Below are 20,583 nucleotides of genomic sequence, written 5' to 3' on the forward strand. Positions count from 1 at the left end.
CTGTTATTAAAGAAAGCTGTTGAAGAGCAGTGATTAACTGGCAAAGTTTAACGGCAGAACAGAGTATCCTTCCGCAGACAGGAAAAATGAGAAAGTAATAGAAAACAAATGGATAAAATGGTGCCTAACATATTTCAGTTATATTTTGCTTTGAGATATGTAGATATATTTTCCTCTGATTTTTTGCACACTGCAATTAACACTGGAGGGTTTTTTGGACTTCTGAACCTGTATTTGTGAACAGCAAGTGTCCAAAGCAATTTGGTATACTCACATTACTATATAGATGACACACATGCAGCCTTTCTCTAAAGCTTTACTGTGCATTGTGGAACATCAAAATAGTAAATGGGTGAAGTATTCACTGAACTGTAAAATCACCCTTTTCTCTTCTTAGCTTCAGCTCTGGAAGAGCAATGTAAAATGAATTGGTACATTTCTTTTTGACACCTGTAGATAGAATATTTCATTTTCTTCCTCCTCTGTTCCTCTTACACGTTTCCAGAGAAAGACTGACAAGATTTTATTCTGAGATCTGCAGAACAGAATTGAAGAATTAAACCCTATTAGTTTCTGCAAGGTGACACCTTCTTCTCAGCTGTTAGATTTGGGTTTTGCTTCATTTTCCTAGCATAGCTTCCTCCTCAATCAATTTCTGTGCTTTTCCCAGTACAAAACACATTAGCCAGGTTCTCAAGATTTTCTTCATTTCCCTAGACATTCTGCAGCAGAGCTTGTTTTGGTGAGGTGTGTTAAAAATAATGTTCTATATGGCCTCAAACAGGAATGATCTAGTTAAAGGCTCAAATTAATTCCTTGGAGGATATCACTTGTCCTTATTTTGAGTCATACTCTCATTGCATAATTTATGAGAACCAGCTCTCTGGAAGATGTAGTGAGATGTAAAAACTGTGATAGAGAGGAAAAATTAAATAGCAGGAAAAAGTCTTTTCAAATGGGTAAGCTGTGAGGTAGGAAAACCTAATGATACCTTAACTTTCTTATTCAGCATATATCTATTTTTAGAAAGAGGGGAGTAATAAGAGGCGAAGCTAAGCATGAAGGAAGTCCTGTAATGAGTCTGCTATCAGGGAAAGACTTCAGTTCCATTGCCAATCCCTTGCACATGTCCCACTAACAGCCAAATCATTGAAGAAGGTTCAGAAAACATCCTTGAAGCTGAAGGTGGCCCAAGGCTGCCCATCTCACCATGATGGTGAGTGCCATTGCCTGTGGACTGTGGAAGCATGGTTAGCCAGCCTTGCTTTTTGCTCTCCCGGGTCTTGCATTCCTTCTTGAAGTGGTGTCGCTGTGAAACAAGAGAGATAAAGGAGCTTTACCTGACTCTGGCTTTGGAGGCCAGAATACACAAAAAGCAACATAACATTTTAGGTCATGGACCTGAGCCTAAATAAATGTACTTTTCCTTTTCTGCATGAGTTGGAAATGCAGCTGACTAGCCTGCCACAGAAGCCAAGATAGGGTGGGAGAAGTTGGCATCTTCTAGGTCTCCCACCCACACTGCATCTCATCTCTGCCCTAAAATTGTCCTCTCAGGATAGTCTGGCAGCTCACACGATCTGGAACTGTGAAGTGAAGGAGGACATATATAATTCATTTTTTTATCAGCGTATTTTTTCCATGTTCTTCAGATTTTGTTTCCATGCACAGCTGTGTCTTAGAAGTTCCAGCACTGCACCAGATGGAATGATTTCATGGCTGTTGCTTTGTGTCTCCTCAGCGTTCGGAGGAATATAAGTAGATCAGTCAAGAATAGGTGAAAGGAGGTAAATAATAGGAGTTTCCCACACACAGATACTTGGTCATGTCCATCCAAAGATGCACCCTCTGATAACTACTGAGGAAGTGGATTTGTCATTATATGACAATCCAAATAGGAAAACTGATTTCTGCAGTGCTAAGATCCTGAAGTATTTTGAAACCAGTTTTATTCCATTAAAGCAATTAAGCATTTGAAGCTATAACAGATGACTAAAACCACCCTTTAAAATCATGGCTTTAAAATCACTGCTTACTAAGTGGAATGTCATATAACTGCTTGGTGAGGATGGATAAAGTATGCAGAACTTGTTACATGCATTCTGAAAAATAAAGACAGTTTAAAAAACCCACTTTCAATTAAGTAGAAAAATACTGGTTTAGTACTTAATTTAAAAAACTTTCTAATTAGTTAACCATGGAAATGCTCCACTCTGAGACTACAGAAATAATATAACACTTCTGAAAATGAGCAAAACACACAAATTGCCATAAATATATCCTACAGCGTACAGTGAACATTAAAAAAAACCTAGTGAAAACTGCTAGAAACATTGAGCAATGTTCTGCTATACTTTTGCTGTGGAAGTAATAAAAGTAATAAGCACTCATAACTATTAGTTTGCCTTTAAAGCTGAAGACTCTACTCTCTCATATCTGTGTGGTTTGAGAGGCTGTAAGAAACCTTCCACTAATATATATCCTTTCATTCTGCGGTGCACTGCAGTTGTGTTTAGAGTCAGAATCAGTCATCAAGCATTTAGACGCTCTACAAACGAAGGGTACATTTTTGCATATATTTCTGTGAATACCTCACTGGGCTGTGAGGGTTTGTTTACAGAGTTGCTCAGCAGCTTCACTTACCATTGGCTTCAGTTGTTGGCTCTTTGGGTCCTTAGTTTACAAAGGGAGGAGTGATGGAATAAAGAGTATGTACACTTTTTCAAGAGCTATTCAGCTAGAAATTTGTAATATTTAGATTCATTCAGAACAGGTGTTTCAGTTCATTGCTAAACATTTTACTTAAAAAGACTACTATATTTACTTAGGAAAAGCAAATGAAATTATAAGTCTTTCAGGATTTTCAAAATAGCTGAACCAGTTCCATGTCCAGCACCCACTGAAATTTATTGGGATTTGACTGCCTACTTCCCCTGAACTTTACTGAACATACCAGCTTTGTCTGCAGCTGTGGAAAAACAAGTCATTACCATTAGCCATGCTATCATCTTGACACACAACTAAAATAAAAAAGTCAGGCTGAATGCCACAGAATTGCTCAGAAAAGCAGGGAGCTCTGCATGCAGGGACCTTACATGGTTGGGAGTAAGGTAAGGAAAAAAAAAGCCAGGTCCTAAGGAAGGTGAGAGTATTTTAGTATCATCTGATCCATTTTGCACCATGAACGAATGAAATACAGAAAATTCTGAACAGTTTAGTTGGAGGAATTAGCCTGTAATAGGACTTATTTGGTAAAGATAATTTATATGAACTTTTGCAACATTACAATTAATTATCAAATGCACTGACACTTTATGACCAAAATCTTATATACATGAAGAGTTCCTTTATTGACAACAGGAGAATTATTATTCAGTTAACACACTTCAAGAAAGAACTGGCATTAAAGAAATCATCTTCATCCTCTCTACCTCCTGACAGGTCTTGTACTGATGAGAAAGGAGCAGTATCTGGGCTACTCTATTCCTGGATGCCTAAATGCCTCAGGATCTCTTTCGATAAGGACAGTTTGGGTATACCATGATTTTTTTCCAAAAGGAACTTAGGCTGCAGGACAATTACAAGGAGCTCAGAGGTCACTACTGCAGGTCTGATAATTCTCTGGGCATTTTTCAGATAATTTTTAGGACAGTTTTTAGACTGTGGAGGACTGCCTTGGGCATGTTCTTGTGGGAACTCATAGCCTGTTTATTGGTGCAAATTTAACTCATGAAACAAGATAACTCTGTTTATTGTGAGAAGGGATTATGGTGAGAACTCTTGTGCTGCTGCTTTTTAAATTATTTTGTTTCTCTCTATTCCAGGAATAGGAAGAGGATATACATCCAAACTTTTCTCAAAATTGCTTCCTGAGCCCATGATTCTTCTAATACAGAAGCAGGAGAGCGCTCTATTGCCCACCCAGCACAGTAACTCTAAGACATCCACACAGAGAAACAGATAAAAAAACGAGAAACTTTTGTCCCAGGTTAGTGTAAACCAGCCCCTAATGCTCTGTGTTAATAGGTAGCACTTACCTTTATAACACAGTTTAACTCTGCAAAAACTGTCATACTAAAAGTCATAAATAATTATTTAATACCACAGAGTTTTTCCACGTAATTCTGCAACTGACCCTGTGAAAACAGGTTATGTTTAGAAAAAAAAATACAGTCACTGCCTTTTGAAGGGAAAATCACATATCAAAACCAGCAATATTTCTAGTCAAAACACTAGCCACTTTCTTCTAGTTTCACTGAAGAAATTAGAAAAATTGGGTACATGCATAAAATGACAACTTTTGCTATCCCAGCCCGACACAAATATGCTTGGCCCTTTCAGCATCACTCTTACATCTCCATTTTCACTAGGACAGCATTAACCCATTGCCTAACATTAGCCCCCATCAACCCCTTTGCTCCAGCTGAGACAGCCTGTAGATATCTGAGAGCAGTGTGAATCGCAGAAACTCTTTCCTGCCTGAAATCCCCAGTGCTAGCTGCCTAACATACAACATTGATTCATAAGCACTTCTAGGCTACATGCTAGCACTACGTCTAGCCTTGACCTTAAGATCTCTGGTCAGCCAGAAATGACCGAAAAGAAAAGCCAAAGAGCTATGGCTAAGCCTGCATTAGGAACATCATTTTACCCCAAGTCTAACCCCATAGCGTGAGCCCTTGCTGACACTGTGTGTTGACCCACATGCATTACCACTTTAAAATTCATTAGCTACAACACACTGTTAGCAATTCAAAACTTAATTCCTAGTTCCCCTGTCAAGTGAAATCCTGACCTGTAGTTGTTATCCTGTATTTGTCCATAAACCTGTTACTCTGTCTGTCATGAGACCCAGTTTCAGCACTGGATCAAATACACCTCCAGTGGCTCTCCGAGTCTTTCACAGTACTAGTTAGGTTGTTGCTGTCCTGAGTCTTTAATCATCACATTAAACATAAGCTAACTGGATTCACTTAAGAGGTCCTTGCCTGATTTATCTATGTGGAAAGCTTTTCTCTTGTGTGGAATTACACTGCAGCACTTGACATGTCTGAACACTGATTTCAACCCAGCAATAAACTGATTTTCCTCTAATCTGAAATTCTTGGCAAATAATAGAACCTAATTAGGGTGTTTCTGTTGGCACTGGTTCTTTTTCTACAAGGGTGAAACATACTTCAATTGTATGTAGCTCAAGCTCCTTCAGACACTGTCGGCTAAAACACAAATTTGAACCTAACAGCGCATCCTCTCTGGGCAGTGGAGCCAATGATAAGTCCAACATTTTGACACTGTTAAAACTAGGCAAGCACCTTCATATGGAGCTGCTTATTGGCCCTTGTCTGCATTAAACTTACCCCTACATTAATCTTAGCCCTAACTTTAATCACAAGCCGGCAACTGCTACCACTATGGACAGAATAAACTCACTGGGTCCTAAATGAAAGCTATAATCCCCTTCTGAAAAAAAACAAACCAAACAACAAGCAAACAAACAAACACAAACAAACAAAAAAACCACCAAAAAACCCAACAACAAAAAAAGAAAATCTAGCTTTGTGGCCTCTGTCAGTTCCAGCACTGACCCTGATTTGTTCACTATCCCTAACTTGAACTTTTTTTTCACTAGTCCTCTACAGGTCATAAACTAGAACCAGCACTACAGTTGTCTGTTTCTAAATCTATACAATAGCCTTAGTTTAAAATCTCTTGTCATCTGAATTGGATACCTCAGCAAAAACCTCACATTCATTGAACAAAGTTTGTTAAGCATGTCTGCTCTTGGCGCCTCAATAAAGGAGGTGAATAAACTGACTCAGATCAAAATAATTATTTGTTCTGAAGAATCTGCCCTTCAGACTCAAAATCATACACAACCTAAGCAAAGGGAGCAAAAGAAACTTTGCATTTATTTACCAGTTCCTCTTACTCTAGCAAGTTTCTGCCTCTGACTGAAGGACATGGGCTGTCCAGCTTGAATAAAGCTCTGCCTGTGCATCTCAGCCCGCTGAGACTTCACCATCACTCAGCTGACAACACGCTCAGTGCTCCTACTGGCTAAGCCAGCACTGGAGTGTTCAGATTTGCCTTTGAGCCTTAGGCAGTGCAGCCTTACAAAGAACAAGTGGTACCAGCTGGCGAGGGTCAAATAAGTAACTACTTGGTGATTTTGCTTGCTGTGGTGATTTTTTGACTTCAGGTGATTTCTCACTGGAATTTTTTCTCCTGCTCCAGACAATTTGGCTAGTGCTTAATAGACCAGCTGTGAGACATGTGGCTGTATTTTTTTAATATAAATACAACTTAATTCTTTATACAAACTAAAAATCCAAGTTAAGAAGATCAATTGAATCATTAAACAGGAGAAGCACAAAATGTAATTATTACTGCTGAAAGTATATATCCTAGTACATGCTGTGCCATTTTGCATGTTTAACAGGAAGCTTTTACGGGTAAGAGCTTCCAGGCAGCTGCATTCACTAAAGGAGAATCAACTTCAGGCAAGTATACAAGCACTTTGAAGTGCAAGATCACTTGAGTTCTGGAAAGAAAAAATAATTTAAATAGTAACAGTCAAGCCAAGTCAATTTGAAACATGGCAACTGAGGGAGGAAAAGCTGTATACATTGGACTACTGTATTTACCAGGGAGAAATAATGTGAGGCTTTGGCAGAAACTATGACAGCATTTAGGTGTCCTTAACTACTGCCCAACTCCCCATAATCCTAAGGATCCATTTGGGCATCTTGAGGAACAGGTTAATTTTGCTCTTTTTCTGTTACTCTAGTAACATTTTGGGTTAGTGACTAACTCCTGCACAGTTGCATTGCCATGGGAAACCCCAGAACTGATAGCATTACAGGTTTCAGCAATGCCAGAACAGAGGTGTCTAGACAAGGGATGTATCAGTACCCTATTTAGTCCATACATCAACCTATGACCTTTTCATAGGTGAGACGTTTGTCTCTGCGTCAGATGCTCAGCTGTTTGGTTGGGGTTTTTTGAGGTGTATCATGGTTTCACTTGTAGCAAGGTAAAAGTTGGGCATTTTTGCCTTGTCTCCTTTGCTGTAGTTCCTTTTCTTTCATTTGTAAATACTCCAGCCATTGACTCAAAAAATAATAATCATTGTACAGAGATAGTGCTGCACATACCAGGTTCAGACTGTTCTAATAAAACACGGTGATATGGTTTGTTATAATAGCAATGATTCTATGATTCAATGTGAAGTTTACTTTGACCTAGTATCATTATTGAAAAATGCATACAGACAAGTTTCAGTACTATACATGACCATCCAACAGAAAGGTGATAGGGACCGCAAACCTGAAAGTCAAGTAAGACTTGGTGGAGCTTTAGGTCATTATGGATAGCCAGTCTGTTTAACGGGGAGTGTCCTTTTTGGTACCTCTTTCATCTTGGGAGTTGAAATGTTCACTATATCCACCTAACATCAGCAGAACTTCAGGGTGTAATTAGATAAAGAATTTTGTCCACATGAAAATGGAGTAGACATCCAAACTATGGTGTGTGTCACAACCGTTTGAAGTCTCTCAGCTGTTTCCCAGATATTGCTGAGATCAGTAGCCAAACCCAAATGCTCACATAGATACCAGATGCCGAGTGCTTGATGTCTCTGGACTTAATGCAGTCCAACAATAATCACTCATACAGGGCTGCTTTTCAGTTTGGGATTTCTACTCAAGAAGGTCACATTTTAGCTTGGATTAGGCAATACAGATGTGAGCTGCTTACATTTGTCAAACTGCTATAATAAAGCTCACTTACCTCAGATTCTCCTTTCTATTGAAAACAAAAGGTATAGGATAAGACAATACCTACAGGGTGCCTATTAAGCCAAACCTCAAGCAATGGTTTCTCTCATGCAATAGTCAGTTCACAATAACTGTTTTGAAAGACCCCTTAGAGAAAGGAGGGATCCTCTCTCCATTGCATTGGAGCAATGTACCACGAATGTCACATTCCAATTTTAAGAGGCAACAGATATGCTGCATCGTATTACATGCCCAAGAACACATTAATAACATTGATCCTTTTCAAAATTCAGTCACTTTCGACTTACTCCAACATGTTATTAATCACCATTCTTTTAGTGAAGACCTCAAAAGATATTATGCATAGAATGATTTATATTTTTTTAAGAGAGATTATACAAAAGAACTTTAAAACTAAATAAAGAACAATGAAAATTATGTATGTGAGGGAAGAGGTAGCATGGAAGATGGTAGAATAAATGATTTACAAAACATTAGAACACATTGTTTGAAATTTCTTTCATTTTTTTACTGCTGAGAAAGGAAACCTGGATAAAGAGTTCTGTGAGAAAGAGCAGACATGATGGGCCCAGATTAGGAGGAAGATGGGGAAGGAGTTACGAAAGAGCAACCAGGAAGGGAGGAAATCATTCCCCTTGAAGAAAAAAGAGAGTTACAACTACAGGAGTTTATTACTCCTGTAATAAAAGACATGAAGGAGAGAAAATAGTGAAAGGTAGAAATTAGCAGTCCTGACATATTCTGAAAATAAGACATGACAAACTGGCAGAAAGCTGTCAAAAGTAACAGGAAAAAAAAAAGCTTTGAATACAACTCTGCTGTTAAAAACAGCTACTGGTCCCAGAGTTTCTGACTCCTGCTGGCACCAAGGAGTGGGGTGAAAAGGCATCTGACTGCCACTTGGTCTGGGAGCCAGCAGCAGCACTGCAGAACTTCTACTCTTTTTTTTAATTTTTTTTTATTTTTGTACAGATTAAAAACTTTTCTCTTTCTTTTCTAGGAAGTCGCCTGGCGTGAGCAACCCACTCTTTTTGCTCATTAAGAGCTTCCTCTTACACTGCTTATGTTTTGGCTTTCTACTATCAAAAATGCCTTTGCTAATTGTGTCAACCTCTAAAGCACAAATTATTCCATGTAACTACACTGGATTTTAGTTAGGAATTTTGTATGTAACAAACATTTTAAATTATTAATGTGTAGCTTAAATCACCGTCTTATAGCTCCATTTTTCCTTTGTAATATCAAAGACTAGATTCTTGGCTGATTTCTGAGAGTGGTTTTGTTTGTTTATGAGATAAATTTGTAAGTGATAAGCCTGTATCTTCAACTATCTTTAAGAGGAGTAGAAGACGTCCTAAATCAATTAACTACCAATGAACGTTTTCCTTCTTTCTGAGGATTTCTAATAAATCCAACCTCCAAAATTCTGCTAAAATCTTTATGCCATTTTCATGCTTTCCAGCACTGTAAACTACACCTTTGAGGTCCAATGAGTAGCCAGAGTAATAAGATTCTTTTTCAAACACATCTTGCCCTGAAGCTTCAGGTTTTTCCTATTACTCATTTGCAACAACAAAGCAGCTCAGGAGCTCTGTGGTAAACTGAAATAAAGGGGGACAGAGGCTGAGATATTTGAATTGAAAACCTGCTCTCGAAAATGAAGGATCAGTTGTAACCAAGTTAAATATATATCAGTTCATTAGTTCAGTATGTTGCCTGATAATTTAACAATCACAAATGAGGAGAGGCGTCTTTATCTGAGACGCTTGGGTTTTCTTTCAAAAAATATCCTTCCATGACAGCACAAAGTCCAGGGAAACCGCAGTCTCTACTGGTTCTTATAGCAGTTCCTCTGGCTATGCCTGCTCCAGTAAATGAACTTTGCCTGAGCATGTGTTTGGACCCTGAGCCAAGTGGGCTAGGATGGCATACATCAATGCTGGCTAACAAAGAAGAGGTTCCAGGAGGTCTGCCTATGGGGAACGACCACCACTATCGGTTAACTGCCGAAACACCAAAATGTGCCAGGAGTTTTTGGCTACAGCATTGTTCAGAAAAGGATTAATTCTGCCAGGTACAGTTCTGTTTACTAGCATGGACACTGACAGCCCGGTACTTGGAAATGTACCCAGGCATGCTTGGGTTTACTCATATAGACACAATCTGTAGGTATAACAGCGTTTCAAGGGGGCCCACGCATTAGAGATGTGTTTTATGACCCATATTTATTGTAGATCTTCTTTTAGTAGTGCCCTGAAATCTCCATGGGAGTAATTAAGAATATAACAGCACTCTTCTGTCTTTGTGTAACATGGAAAAGAGGGAACAAATGTGGGATGTTCGGGCTTTTTAATAAATCACTAGTTTGCATAAAGCACGTTCTAGCTAGGCCACAGAATGGGCATGTTAGAGATTTGGAAATAAAAACCCATGATTGATAGTGGACATTAAACATTCAATCATTCAAGTGATAAGATTGTTCCTGCTAACCTTAAAGCATTTTTTAAATTTATCATCTTATATGTACAAAAGATTGCTTTTCTGGATCTAGGCAATATTGCTAAGCCACGTAGGCCACACATGCACTCACAGACCCACAGCCAAGACTCCATAAATTTTGGGAAAGCACAAGTTCAGATCCATTCCAATTGCCAGAAAAACACACCAAAAAAAGACCAGCAAATATAAAACAGAACAAAAATCTAAATAAAATACTTCAGAAGGTTCCCTTATCCCATTGTATTCCAGCAAATTACGCATGCTTTCCTGTGTGCTTTGGCACTAGAAAAAAATACAAAGTTGCTTCTTAATTCTGGAAACACAAGGAATATATACGTCCTTTACAAGTTACTTCAGCTCTGCTGTGAAGCTTTTTAAGCAACTCCTATCATTCTGACATCCTGTCACTTCAAAGCAAGAATGTAACATCACAGGAAAACCGGCTGTTTGGATTGGGCTTTACAAGGTATAACACAGCAAAGTGCTGTGCAGCATCTTTCAGAGTCCACCTTGATTTTTGTTCAAAAGTATAAATGCTTCAGAGAAATGCTTTGGCCAATATCTCCTCTGTGCAATTCTGAGTAACTTCAAAAAGATGAATGATGAATTCTGGTATGAATAAAGACACGTGCATATTTATGGTTTGTGCCTGGGTGTGGGACCTATGGGAAACGGCTGAGGAAGAAACAGTATTTTCTTAGTGGATCATCACACATAAGCCCATTAGCAACAAAAAAGAATTTATTTTCAACCTGCAGCCTGGTCGATTTTAATGTTCTGCTAAATGCAATCATCAGAACGATTGACTACTTTCTGAAAAACAGCACCTGCAATTGGTCTGGCTACCATTCAAACATATATAATTGTTTCGGAATGAGCAAAGAGCACGATGAGGCCATGTGAGGCCAGCAAGAGGAGAGGAGGGAAAGTTTGGATTAGAGGCTTCCTGTGTGGAAAACATCTGCACTGCAGCCAGAGATACTGCACTTTCACAGTGGTGTGGCTTAAAGACTTACAGAATCACACCACCGATGCAGCACCCACTGGTCACCCAACCTACCCACATACGCTGCTTTTGGTTGTCCAGGGATGCAAAAGCATGTTCAGAAACATGCCCCCTTTTCTAGAGAGTTACTCTGTTTAGTGGAGGCTACTCAAAGCAAAATTTTGAAACAACTGTATTTTGTCATCAGTCTGAATGTCAGGTTTCCCCTGAAAACAAAACTCTTGAAAACAGCTCGCTTTTTCAGAATGGTTGGATACTTGAGCTATGAAGGTCTGTGCTTCACAAAATGTAATTATAAAGTGAAAAGGAGTTCTTTTGGCTAAAAATTGTACCCTGTCAGTTCTAGTGACCTTCTGGGGAGAATCATAATAATAAAGTTAACATTTTTAAGAACTTGTTGCATATATGCCCTTCACCCAAAGCAACTGAGCAAACTAAAAACAACCAACAGCAATAGAGGCCATAAGAACAGAAGAGACAAGTACAAATCCAACAATTTTCCAAATTAAGTAAAGGTTAACTCATTTTAAAAGACGATAGTCCTTATGTTTTCTGTTTCATAGATAACAGATTTCTTTAGTGGTATAAACATTATTTAGTGAGTATGCTTGGAAGGAACATCTTGAAAACCAAATACCTCATCCTGCTGACGTCCTGCAGGAGTCTGTCTTCCTAAAGGTCATTTTAGTGTTTATCTCTCTATAAAAGCACTTCTTACTCATGCACTCTCCCCCTTTCACCACAGCACCTCCTCCCCCTTCCACTCCATACACAGGCTACCGAAGTAAGAAGAACAGAAGGCAATTTGTTCGAAGTTATGCAGCACACAATTTCCAGAAGACTATCCTCCAATTACATAACTGAGTGTCACCAGGATGGGCTAGACACTCCTATGGTTTAGGAATTACACTAGGAAAAACATGACTCAGAAAGGCTTATGGTAATAAAATCAACAAGAACAGAGACATAGAAGGAAACACAGAGTGTCAGAAGAAATGCTTTCTGTGACTGGATATGATAGTTTACCACTGTGATATTACCACCCTGCATAAGGTGCTGGTGGTTATACTACCAAAGGGATCCATAAGAGAATTAGAACAATGTTTCCAGAACTGGAAAACCTACCTTAGGGGATACTGATAGAGATCTAGTGAGTTAACATATCAGAAGATATGATTAGTAGGAGATTGATTATGGTCTGTAAGAAAGAAAGTAACAAAGCATTCTTAATTTATCAGATAAATGCAAAATGAGATCTAGTAAGTGACTATTTAAGGATAAAAGTGAGATGTTATGAGATATGTTCAGATATCAGGCTCGATATCTCTTAACGCCAATAAAGCTCTAGCACAAATCATGGGCTTGCTACTCAGTTCACTCAGAGCAGATTGCGAGCCAAAATTATCCCATTATTCTTCTGGCCTTACTCTATGCATAGACAGTGAACCCCACATAAACAGCAAGGTACAGTCTGTCCAACAGAGGGACCGTGTGAACCAGAAGGAACACCACACACATATGAAAGGACAGGGTCACACCATAAAGAACAGTATTAGGAGGGAACAGGACAGGCATTGGCTATTCCTGCTCTTCTACCTTCCTGGAGCATTAAAAGACTTGGTAAATAACAGATAGCTATTGCCAGGAGGGGTAACCAGATGGTGAGAGGAAGCTAAAGAAAGGATGTAAACATGACATTTCCTCCCAAGCCACAGGGTCACAGTGGAAGGATGGCTGGTTTCTCCCGTGCAAGTAAGGTACCAGAGGGCCTCTCCATTCTTTTTTCCCATTGCACTCAAATGAGGCAGAAGCCCATTCTGAGCAAGCTTGTTCTGGCCTCATGTGACCCTAGCAGAAGATGATAAGGAGCTCAGCCAGATGTAGCTTGCCAGCGGGTGCCGTCACTGAGAAATTCTGTGTCAGACTCAGGATCTTGACTGCCTGCCAGTGATCCGGCATGCCTGAACATCGCTTCAGACACGTATATTGCTGAGACTTCAGTGCATTAGGAAACAAGTTTGATGCAGAGAGCAATGGTATAGTTCTCCATATCCAGTTTAATTTGCATAGAACAAATACTGTTTTAAGAACACTGCTGAATTCTTTCTAGCTGAGACAAACTATTTACATAAGTTGTATTGTTCTGCCATAATGCAGCTACTCAAACCTATTATATCCTATATTATTTTGTTATGTATGACATTTACATACTGTGCAATTTCTGGTTAGTAACATGAAAATGAAATCTAGGATTAATTTCTACAATAAATCTTTATTTCTATGTGACATTTTGGGATCATCATCCCACAAAGCTGATACACGTGCTTTCAGGCTGGAAGCAATTTTGTTTATATGGCATGAATTGTTCTGAATCATAAAATCCTATGAGGAAACCTCAATTTCTGCTACAATTTTCTGTTTCCACTTTAAAAAATAGGTCATTTCCAATACATAAACATCCACTCTCACATTGGTGTTGCTTTGTAGGATGAAATAATACTTTGTGTGTTTGATAAGAAAAACAGTTCCATTTCAAATAAAGGACAGAGCATCATGTGCCCCAGACAGTGAATTACTGGAGACCAAATTGAAATACCCACTTGAATTATCTTTGCATTTGAATTCAAAGTTTTCTTCTTAGGAAGACACAGTAACAGAAAATGGAAACACAACATTACATCCGATTTTTACCTTATTAAGAATCAATACAAATTAGTTTGTGTCTGGGATCTTAAGATCTTTCTTTATGTGCTTGAGCACATTAATTATACAAATCTAGGGACTTCAGATTGCTCTCCTTGTGCATAAATTATAACCCTTGTCTAGAAACAAAACAGAACAAAACAACAAACCTGGAGCAGACACAACAGCACTAGAGAACTGCCTACTGATTTGGTAAAACGTTATTCTCTACAGCTCCTCCATATACAGCAAGTGTGACTACAATTAGATTGCCTCTTCTGGCTGTGTCACAAATTGCAAACATAAAGAAGCAGAAAATTCTTTGTTACCTGTGCTCTGCAACATGTCATATGTAGTACACAGATTTCATTTGTTCTGGCTCCTCTTGATCACATCTGTCCGTCTTTTCTGGGGAGAAAAGCATGATCCTAGAGAAAATTTGCTATTACTTCAACAGATTGGTAAAACTGGAGTGGAATACCATGTACGATAAATAATTGTTTCTTATAGTGTCTGTGTTTAATCATTATGAGATGAGTGTTGAAACTTCTGGACACTAAAAAAAGGACGTTATTTCCTTAATCACAAAGAGGAAGACCAAAGAAATAAGGCTGGATATGTTTTTATAAAAGCACATTCTTTAATTTACTTTAACCATAGAGAGATGCAAATTCTTTGTTTCTTTCTCTAGAAGGAGAGGATAGCCAGCTTCTTTTTTGAAGCTTCTTTATTTACTGGCATTGCTTTAACCTCATGACAGATGTTTCCATGTCTGTTTGTCGCGGTTTAGGTCCAGTGCATAACTGAGCACCACGATGCCCCAAAAAAGGGCCAGTCAAAATAAGGACTGGGAGGGCTTCTCACCACTTAAACAGGTCACAGGCAAAAGACAGACTCATCATAAGGAATAAAACCAAAACAATTTTACTTTGTTACCAACATCAGAGTAGAACAATGGGAGATACAACCACATCTTAAAGTCAAAACACCTTCCACCCACCCCTCCCTTCATCCATCTGTAAAGCAGACCTGTTTATTACAGTTGCAGCCGGGGAGGAGGGAGAATGGGACTGAAAAAAATACGGATTCAGAGCTAAAACAAAATATTGTGCAATCTGGTCTCAGTTCTTAATGAAGCAAAGTTTTTAAAAACCGATAATTGTGATGATAAAATTATTGTAGAGATTATTTCTTAGGATTTATCCTACCAAATCAGTCATTAAAATGTAGTGTTATCTGGCTGAACCTTTGCTACCTGAAAAAAAAATGCTATTTGTTAAATAAGGTGTAGAGAATAATGAATAGCTGGGTAAATGAAAAAGGTTTTGTAGTAGAAATGTTCTAACCATACAGGCAAAGAGTGTATAAGTCATTAGCATGAGGCTATAGGGTTAGCAATTAGTCTATGTATGACTACATCACTTAAAGTTGTCCTTAAATAAAAGCTGAGAATGAATACAGGGACAAAAACCACACAGCCAATGCTTTCCACCCAGCTTGGGAAAGTGACCTCAGCCTTCTTACAGTAAATGCTTTAATGAAGCAAAGCAATAGGCTCTCCTTGTACTAAGAAAAGAAGACATAATGACTAAGAAAAAGCAAATGCAACAAGTCAGCAAGATGTTAAATAACTTTTCCAATGAGGAAAGATTATGACAAAGAACAAGTTAAGCTGAGTAAAGATATCTGTTGCATTTTCACTCTTGGCGGTGGCCAGTTCAAGCTAAAAGCATCCTTGACTCGACAGTAACTCTCACTGGCAGCAAGCGTCGAAGTGCACAGAAGTCATACAGCCCAGACAATGTCAAGCTGCGTGTCCCACCTGAAGCCCAGCACAAGGCATGAGGCTCACAGCTTCTTTGGACTTCAGCTAGCACATCTGACACTACTGCACAAGAACTGTCCCAGCTTAATGCATGCAGTGCTGTGCCCAGACTCAGTCTTTGGGCTGCCTGAGGACAAAGCTGTACTTTGTCCTCCTGGACTTTGTTTGCTTGTCTGGACCCACGACACGGGTCACTGCATTCTCACTGAAGTTGCATCCTAAGTCTCTGAAGACTTCTGAAAAACCCTTTCAATGCAAACACACTGGACGTTTAAGGACCCAGATAGGTCTGTGTCGTATGATGATTATTATGCTCAGAGCACTTAGAAATCTTCGGTATTCATTTGGATTGAGGTGGAAGCTGTTAAGCCTTGTTACCACAGGAAGGCACGGGTGGCAGGACAACATTGTTTTTCCTACAGAACTGTGCTCCTCTGCGTGGCATTGCCTCACTTTCTGATTTTAGAAAAGACAGAGCAGGCCTAACATAGAAATATTTTTTTTTCAAATACAAAAGAGAAAGAAGTAAGTGTATACATTACAGTGAGCGTCTCCATGACATCGTAATATGGTGCTGCCTGGGTAGCACAGTCCCAGACTGAAAGCAGGACATTTACATTAACTGCGTGTTTCACTTTTTTTCAGAAAACAAGGGCTGTTGGAGTACACAGCCTCTGCAGGCTGTTGCAGAGAATAATATCATTTAGTCCAAAACAAGGTCCTATTCGCAGTACAAAGATTTTGCTTGAGTTCAGCACTTTTCTGTTGATAGGGATGGTTGAATCATATTCCTTATTTAGTAAGATAAGGATGAGCTGGAATTCTGTGTGTCTGGAGGGACTTCTGGTTTCCAGGAAGCATCAACCCTATTCACTCTTCAAAACCGAAAAAAATAATTACATTCATGATTCTATTAGGAGCTGCCTTAGTGAACACAAACCTGTATTTTTCTAATAGCGCTCCACCTCTTTAGCTTGCATTAGCACTTGCAACTTCAAAGCATCTCAGAGATGTTTGAAAGTTAGAGAGAAGACAGGTAACCATGCATGCCGACAGAGCAGTAGCTTGACCTGTTGAACATCATAATGTGATGTCTCTTCACGGGAAATGTAGAAGCACATTGTCCATACACAGGGGTGTCATCCATCCAGACACTCCTGCTGTGTGGGTGGATGGGTGCAAGACACTTTTCCTGGGATCCAGCCCTCTTACAGCTGCCACCTCTGCAGCAACACCATGGAGAAGATGCTGTCCATACCCCATGAGCCTCCTCCACTGATTTCCTTTTTAACAAGGGATGAGCTGTACACAGTACAGAAAAAAACAAGCCTGCCTTCACTAAGTTACAAGTAAATGTGTCATCAGACATGGGGAAATGTGAAGGCACAGTAAAGACCCAAATGGCTGATAATTTAGCAAACTAACGACGACTATCAGCCCTATGACTATTACTGGCAGTTTCCAACAAATGCATGCCTTTTTTCATACTCAATGCAGTACTGCGATTAATTATAAAAGGACTAATAAAACTGGTACCATCACTGAACATCTTTCAAAATACCATGTGATTTTTCAGTCACACATTGCTTCAATAAATGCAAAAAATCAGTCAATAAAGTCTATAGCATTTGTTCTGTAAATTACATTATATTGTTCTAATACTGTCTTAAAGACTGTGACATTTGCATAAACTGGTCTACAAATCATGGTGTATATGTGTAGGTTGCACTGGTTTTTCATTCATAGCCCAGATGAAACACTGTAAGAGAAAATGGGATAACAAAGTACGATTTCAAAAGTGTATTCCTGGAACATGATTCTGTTTGGTTTTCTCCCCAATTCCACTTCTGTCAGTAGTCTCTACTCAGTCTTTTCTTTTCATGAAAAGCCTGGTAATTCGTAGGAAGGACTTAAATTTTCCAAAACAGGGGTCTTTTCTAACCTTAATGATTCTGTGATCTGTTATAATAAAAAAATAGTTTGATTTTATTTTTTAAGCTTCTCTCCATACACAAGAATTCACATTAATAGGTGAATAGTTTTCCTCATCTTGGACTTGCTTGTACTCAACACATTGTATAAGACAAGTCAGAATTAATGTGGGGCACTATTACACTAGGCTGCAGAAAGCATTTTCTCTTTTAAAAGAGATAAGAAAGCTAAGCAATTAAAGATACTGCTGCAGTTTTAAATACTGTAACACAAACCTGAAAGAGAGGAATTGGTGACACCAGTTGCACATTGCCCATGTTTCTCTTGTATTTTTATTTTGTTAGCCTGATGCTCTGTCCCTTGGGAAAGCCTGTTTCATTATATTAATCAGAGAGTGGCTGCCCTAGTTAAAAATAGATGTGTGGAATCAGTCTCTCATATTTCTGCTTTTGTAGGAGGAAAGAAACCAAGCAGACACAACTATGCAGTATGCTTTCATTTTTTCCTGACCCTCTTTCTGCCAGTTAACAGGTTTTGTTTGTAAGTATGCATAAGGCAAGAGATAAGAGAATTTAAGTCCTGGACCTTGCAGCTCTTGACTACAGAGCATTGGTGGAAAATCTATTACAGAAAAAACAGCTTGGAGTTGCAGGATAACTCAAATCCTTTATAAGAAATTTTAGAATGAGAAAATAAATGAAGGAGCTGCAAAAAAATAATTCATACCTGATAGTAAAACATGAACATTGGAATTCAGGATCTTTCAATGCATCATTCAAAAACTCTAACCAGGAATGACAAAATCTGTGGCATATCATTCACAGAATGACCAGAGTTAGTAATTAACTCTAAAAAAGAAATGCTCTATTACTTGTAAAGAGTGCTGGGAAATGCACTTCAGTCATGGCCCACTTTACTGGATGGAATTAATTTACAATTTATGTCTTCCAGGATTTTTTTTTCTTAATTCAGAAGGGGAAGTGATTTATGAAGTATTTATGTGCTTTTATGTAATTAACTGAGGTAGTTCTCATTGAAAGGTTCATGCAAGGATTCCTTGTGCATATGCAATTTTACCTGATTGTGCTTTAATGGAGGCAGCCTGGTTAATGTGCAGAAAGAGACATTTTCAGTAAAGCTGAAACACCAAGGGAGCAGGGTATGTCCAGACCTGAAATGTATTTTATATACCATATATATTGCATTTAAAATTGTAACTTCTTAATTTAGCAATTACTTTTCAGTTTTTTAATAATGTATTTCTCTTTTGTATTAATGTGAAAAGCCTGCTTTAGCCTTATTGCTCACTTTTTACTATTTCACTTTTTTAATCTATTATGTCTCAAAATGTAGAGCTAAGGATGCCCTCCCAAGCTTTTTCTTCATCACCTACTTAGCTGTATTAGGATCCACCCTGCTCAAATGCATACACGCTGAGATCTCACTTAGCAGCACCTCACAATATAGTTTCAACACCTCCACAGCAACCCCTGTACGGGACTTCTTGTACAGGTTATCTGAGTAGGTTCACACCTCTACCAGTCAGAGCTGACAGCTTTGAGGTTGCTGGGGCTGAAGTAGCTGTGTCTCTTAGGAGTAATTTGCTTGCTAAAAGCAATCCAGACCAAAAAGTATTTTTTCCCTTGTTTGCATAACTAAAACTTCCTCGCAAGTTGGAGACTCCTGTGCTATATATTGCTTGTGAAGGTACTTAAACCATGTGCATGGTCTTGCATCAAAAAACAACCCAAACAAACCAACCCAAAACTCCAGATCATATCTATCTTGCATATATATATATATATCTATATCTATCTCCTGTTCCTTTAGAGAGGAAATAATAGATTGGAGAACCCAATTATGTACTGCTGAAGAGCTTTGTGAAACAATTTTCTACTGTGGTGGCAGAACAAGAGACAGAGCAGGCCAAGCTGTGAAAACTTGACAGGGAGCAAATAGATCTGGTCATCTACAGCTCAGACTGAAATGGTTTATTCTTTAATGAGTACACAGTTTGCAGGATTAACACCAGTACAGAACTGTCAACAAATAGTATCCCTGGCACTATTAGATAATGGACTTGACTGACTCACTCTTATTAGGAAAGAATTGTATTTTAATTAAATTAGCACTCACTAGGAACTGGAGGATGCCTAGAGAAACTAGAATTGCAATTAAATGTTATTTATCAAGGAAACTGTGAGTGTGATCTAATGACCTGCACATAAAAAAGTAAGTTTTGGCCCTTCAAATGCTCTGGAAATAGGCAGATATGTTCTGTGCTGGTTACAGTGTTAGAGATTACAGCACGATACTGATAAATCACAGATTTACACCAGGAGGTGAAATTAAGCCATTTTGCTCATTTAATTAGGCAAGCAAATAGCCAAATACAGTTGGTAAAATGACTGTTGGTGGTTGTGATGTGTGCTCCCACAGAGCATGATCGTACTCCTGGGACAAGGAGCTCACCAACAGAAGCTGCCTTGCGCTTTACCTTTAACATTGCTGAGAGGATGCTGTGTTAAAGGTACAGAAAATCTAAGAGTAATCAGCAACTGGTATAACCCCTGCTGTCTATCATGTCAAATTAGTGCTCTGCAGATGAACAGAGAAGGTTCCCATCCTAAGCACTTCTCTGCTGTCTTTCCATAGCTCCTGCCTCTGTATCCAGTGAATAACTTGGCCCTTGCTCCCAGCAGTCTGGCACAAAAGTTTTCCAGATGCTTTCACACCTACTCGTGTGAGGCTTTGTTGGCTGATTTAAATCAAGACATTCAGGGCGATGAATCTGCCTTCCAGGTGATCATCTTGTTTTAGGGAAAACAAGAAACTCCCAGCTT

Source organism: Mesitornis unicolor, unplaced genomic scaffold (assembly GCF_000695765.1).
Source record: "Mesitornis unicolor isolate BGI_N332 unplaced genomic scaffold, ASM69576v1 scaffold4373, whole genome shotgun sequence".
Taxonomy (NCBI): Eukaryota; Metazoa; Chordata; class Aves; order Mesitornithiformes; family Mesitornithidae; genus Mesitornis; species Mesitornis unicolor.